The following is a 6,000-nucleotide window of genomic DNA, read 5'->3' as shown; positions in this document are numbered from 1 at the left end:
ATTTTTTTTCCATGTGAATAGCCCCTTAATGCAGCTCTGTTTGCTGAATTTTTTGTTTGTTTGTTTTTCGTTTGTTCGCTTCTTTGTTTGGAAAGTGCATGGCCGGGAGTCGACCTAGGGTCACTTGTGTGGCCAGGCAAGTATTCTGTAACTGAACTACCCTTGCACCCCCTCAATCTTATATATTTTTATTACTTTTGAAACTTCTTCTTTGAGCCATGTATTATTTGGAAATATGCTTAATTTTCAAGTGTTTTGAGGTTTTCTTAAGAAAATTCCATAATGATCAGAAAACATACTCCATATGATTTCAATTCTTTTAAATCATGTGAAATAAAATCTTTTTAAAAGGTCTGTTTTATGGCCCAGGATATGATCTATCTTGGTGGATGATCCATGTACACTCCGAAAAAAGTGTACTCTTCTGTTGTTACCTGAAGTGTTCTATAGATGTTAATTACATCCTGCTGTTTGTTTTTTTGTTTTTCATTTGTTTTCCTTGCTGATTTTCTGTGTAAAAACTGTATCAATTGCTCTGAGTTTTTGCTTCACGTAATTTGAAGTTCCTTTGTTTGTTTCGTACACATTTATGATTCCTCTGTCACCTTGGTCAGTTGACTGTTATATCGTTGTGTAATGTCCTTCTTTGACCCTGGAAATTGTCTTTGCGTTAAAGTTCACTTTATTTAATTTTAGTGTAGCCATATCTACCTTTTAAACATTACGGTTAGCATGACATATCTTTTTCTATTCTTTACCTTTCAACCTATTCATGTCATTGCATTTAAACTGAGTTTTTTAGAGATGACATAGGGTTAGTCATGGTTGTCTATTCTTTGCTTTCTTTTTTTTTTAAATCAATTCTGCCTATCCTTGTCTTTTAATTAAAATATTTATTTATCTGCTACAGACATCTACACTTTTATTTATTTTCTGCATTTTCCTTTTGTCTCTTATTCCTCTTTTCTTGCCCTTCTGTAGGCTACTTAAATATTTTTATTTTTTTATGAATCCACTTCGTTTCATTTGCAAGGTTTTGAGTATATCAATTTGTATATTTTTTTGGTGGTATACTCAGGTATTACAATATATGTACATACATTATCACAGCCTACTGGTATTGATGTCTTACGTTACACTGCAAGACAACTATTAAACCTTACTTCCATTTGAGTCTCTTTAACCTCTCCATCCTTTAAATATAATTGTTTCAAGTATTTCTTCTTCTTGTCTTATGTGCTATATTAATGGTGTTACAAATTTTGCTTCACCAATCAAATATGGTGTAAGAAATTCAGGAGAAGCGGAATAAATAATTCCCCTTTGTTTTTACCCATTCTAATATTCTTCCTTTTAGCATTCCAAGCCTTCTTCTGTTATCAATTCATTTTTGTTTAGAGAACTTTTGTTAGCTATTTTTTAAAGGTCCATGGGCTAGTGACAAATTGTCTTAGTTTTTATTCATCTAGGTGTTTATGTTTCCCTTCATTTGTGAAAAATAGCTTCACAGGTATAGACTTTTCAGTTAGTAGTTCTTTTCTCTCAGTACTTGAAAAAGATTGTGCCACTTCATTCTGTCCCTCATAGTTAACATGAAAAATTCTCTGTTGTATGAACTGATATCCCACGACATATAATGAGTTACTTCTCTCTGTTTTCAAGATTGTCAAATTGTATTTAATTTTGGAAGTTTAATGATGATGTACCTTGCCATGAATGTTTTGAGGATTATTTGGTTTTTGCTCAACCTCTTAAATCTGTAGGTTTATGTCTTTCACCATATTTTTGAAGTTTTCAGTCATTATTTATTTTTCAGTCCCACTTATTCCTCTCTTTCCTACTCTGATAATGCAAACATTTGAATTTTTGTTATTATTCCACAGGTTTCTGAGGCTCTGTTCATTTTTTTGCATTGGTATGCTGTACGGTGGGGGTCGCATTTCATTCTTTTTCCATGTGAGTATCCTGTTCCTGCAGCACCATTTGTTGAATTCTTGCTCGTTTTTCCTTTCTTTCTTTGCATGTTTGTTTTTTTAGGAAGTGCGTGGGCCAGGAATCGAACCCAGGGCTACTGCATGGCAGGCAAGAATTCTACCACTGAACTACCCTTGCACCTCCTTCTCTTCATTTTTTGAGTATATTTTCTCTCTGTTAAGATTGTACAAAATCTTCTGATCTTCTTTTTCATGTTCACTGATTCTAGCCTCTGTTTCCCCCACTCTACCCTGAGCATATCCAACTAGATTTATTTTTGGGGGGAAGTGCATGGTCCAGGAATTGAACCCAGATCTCCTGCATGGAAGGTGAGCACTCTACCACTGAATCACCTGTGAACTCCAACTAGATTTTTATTTCAATTAATACATCTTCAGTTTGGTAATTTCCGTTTGGTTCCTCCCTATATATTATTTGTCTTGGCTCAGAGTTTCTACTATAACATTTGTTTCAAGAGAATTCATAATTGCTTGTGGAATCACTTTTACGACAACTCTTTAAAATCCTTCTCAGATAATTATAATATTTGATTCATCTCAGTTTGGCATCTGTTGATTTCCTTTCATCATTCAAGTGTGCTTTTCCTGGCCATTAGTGTGGTCTACGCCCTGTACTTTACAGTGTTTGATACAATGAAGATTTCTGGGCTCAATTATGGACTGATTTTAGGGGAATTTTTAGGGAAAATATTTGATTGTACATATGGCAATAGAATAAAAATTTTTAAATAATACATGGATCTACACTACACAGTGAACCCTAAGTTAAACCATGGACTTTAATTAATAGTACAATTACAAAAATGTGCTATCATCAGTTTTAACAAATGTTCTATACCAATGCAAGGTGTTGGTGGTGGGGCAGTATATGGGAAGCTCATATTTTATGCATGATTGTTCTGTAAAACTATGAGTTCCTTAATAAAGAAAAAGAAACAAAAAAAATTGCTCAAAACTTCAACAGACACTTTACCAAATTAGATATTTAGATAGCAAATAAGCCAAATGTAACAATTATTTACATCATTGGCCAGTAGAGAAATGCAAATTAAAACTACAATAAGGTACTACAACAAATATTTGAGAATGGCAAAAATTTTAAAATATGTAGTGAACTTTACAAAGTGCTAGCAAGAATGAAGAACAATTTGTATTCTTAGTGGGAATGTAAAATGGTACAGCTAAGGCAGAAAATGATTTGGTACTTTCCTTTAAACATGCACTTAACATACTATTCAGCAAAGCCATTCCTGAGTGAAATAAAATAATTATGCATTCAAAACCTATACTTGAATGTTTATAGCAGCTTTACTCATATTTTCCAAAACCTGGAAACAACTTAAAGTGCCCTTCCATGTGAGAATTGATAAACAAACCTTGATGCCTCTGTACAATGGAATATTCTTCAGCAATAAAAAGAAATTAAGTATTGCTATACACAATGACTTGGATGAATCTCAAAGGCACTTTCTTGAGTGAAAGGAGACAGGATCAACAAGTTATATACTCTATTATTCCATTTATATGACATTCATAAAAATATATAACAATAGTGATGGAGAATAGGTGAGAGGTTGTCAGGATTAAGTATTGGGAGAGGGGACAACTATAAATGAGAGTTTACTGGAAAGATGATGGTGCCGTTCTCTATCCTGATATTGGTTGTCATGATACAAATAGATATATGGTTGAAAACCATTAGCTCTATTATACCAAAATAAAAATTAAAAAGTTTTATTAGTTGATAATTTAAAATTAAAATTAAAATTAAAAATGAAAACTGGAGTCAATATAATAATGTCAAAAAATGACCTCATAAGAAAAATCACCATAAATATGTACAGTGCATAATGATGAACCAGTCAATTCACCAAGAAGACATAATAATCCCATATTTGTATGCACCTAAAAGAAGAGCTTCAAAATACATGAAAAGAAACAAACCCATACAGAACTGAAAAGAAATGTAGTCATTAGATGTTTATATCAAATAGGAAGAAAGTACTCAAATCAATAATCAAAGCTTGTACTTTAGGACACTATGCAAAGAAAAGTACATTAACCCCAAGGCAAGCTAAAGGATGGTATAATATAGATAAGAGCAGAAATCAATGAAATTGAAATTAGAAAAAAATGGTATCAATAGAGCCTAACTGGTTCTTTGAAAAGATCAAAGCTGAAATTTCTGACGACAGTCTGAGAATTTCTTTTTAAAACAGTTGTTGAAAAACAATGTCTTTGAACACAGCTAAAAATATAGGAAACCTTATATGTGGGGAAAGGTGTATATGATACAGGAGTTTACAAAAAGGGCAAAAATAATAGAAGGTATGTAATTAACTTTTTGGCATTCCTGGAATGCCAGGAAGTAAAATAGGGATTCATTGCATTGAGCAGAAAGGAATCCACACAGACAAATGCCTCTGGAGGAACATGAAGTCCATGTCCTCTAGAACAGAACTTTCCGAGCTGGGTTCTGGGAAAAGCTTAGAATTCTGTGGCTAGAAGGTTTTGTAAAGCGCAATGCTGAAAATTGGTGATGAGTAAAGGACAAACCCTCCCTGCTAAGATTTATGGGATCCTTTGAAAAATAGATATGATCGTGTATTTGAAAGTGCCTGTCACATAGCAGTCATTTGAAAAACTTGGAGACTTTCAAAGAAAATTTATTCTTATGAGAAGCCCCTTGAAGAAATGAAGAAGGTTGTTGTTAAAACACATTATAATAGTTGCTTTTTACTGAGCACCTACTATGTAATGGCATATGGGAGAAACTGCAAATGCTCATTCACGTCTTGCTTTTCTCTCCTTTCTGGACTCACGGGAAAACTACGTTGCCAGTCTACTTGTAGTTAGGAAGGAGCAGAATGGCATTCCCGTGTTTTCTCTTCCATTGAGCAGCAGACGTGATGACCCCAAGTCGCGACGGTGGAACTGAAACATGGAAGCAGCCCGGATCCTTGGGCCACTTGATAGTGGAAGTCGCTCCTAACCCACACCAGAATTTATGTGCACACAAAAAAATAAACTTTGGTTGTGTTAATCCACAAAGTTCAGATTTTATCTCCTTATCTTTGACATATGGTCAAAATCTTAACTTGTTAGCCTCTGCTACCCTCCACATGACTGCACATGTCAGAACACCAATACTGCTGCCTTCTGACACATTGCACACCAGGATTTCCTGAAGGTTATATACACAGAGAAAACACAGTAAATGTGTGGAAATATTTTCTCTTTAAATCAAAGCTAGTATGTACACCAAGGAATTCTTTTTTGCTTCCTAAGAGGACTCCAGGGTTTTGAGAATTCAGACTCCCTAGATGTTTGCTTACACAGGGATTTCCGAAGCCTTTCTTTATCTATCAGTTATGAGGGGGTACTTTGGATTTTGATGACCTAGGTAAGGTCATATATCTGGATATGTGTTCAGTGGCCAATTTCAAGGATGACATCCTGTAAAATCTGACTGCAAATATCAGAGTGGTTTCAAAAATCCTCTCTCTAACTTCAGGGTTGTATTCTAAGAACCAGTAAAGTATGTGACAAGTATGACTACACTCACCATGTAATTTGGAAAACACTTAGAGAATATGTGGAAAATGCTCGGGGGTTGGGGGTCGGTATTACCAGATTCTAAACATTACTGCCCAAAGTGAAATTTTACGTCAAAGGAGTTGTTGCTATAATAGGGGTTCCAGTGTGAGAGAAGGGACAGACAGGGCACTTCTGCAAGGGGCAAAAATGCTCTATGCCAGGAAGTGTGTAGGTGATTTATTGAGCTGTTCCTCTAGGAGTTGGGTGCAGCCTTCAGAGAAAGGAGTGACAAACTGGTAGGTCACAGCTCTGTCACTTACCAGCCATATAATCTGGGGTAGATTGCCAAGTGTTATAAGCGTTAAATTCTTCATCCATGAAATGGGTTTATAAACCTTGCTTTGCTATTTGAATGTATGTTATGTATGTAAAGCACCTGACATTAAAGGGATCTTTAATGATTAACAGC

The sequence above is a fragment of the Tamandua tetradactyla genome, chromosome X (assembly GCF_023851605.1).
Source record: "Tamandua tetradactyla isolate mTamTet1 chromosome X, mTamTet1.pri, whole genome shotgun sequence".
NCBI lineage: Eukaryota > Metazoa > Chordata > Mammalia > Pilosa > Myrmecophagidae > Tamandua > Tamandua tetradactyla.
The sequence above is the reverse complement of the archived record's forward strand: the minus strand, read 5'-3'. Positions refer to the sequence as shown.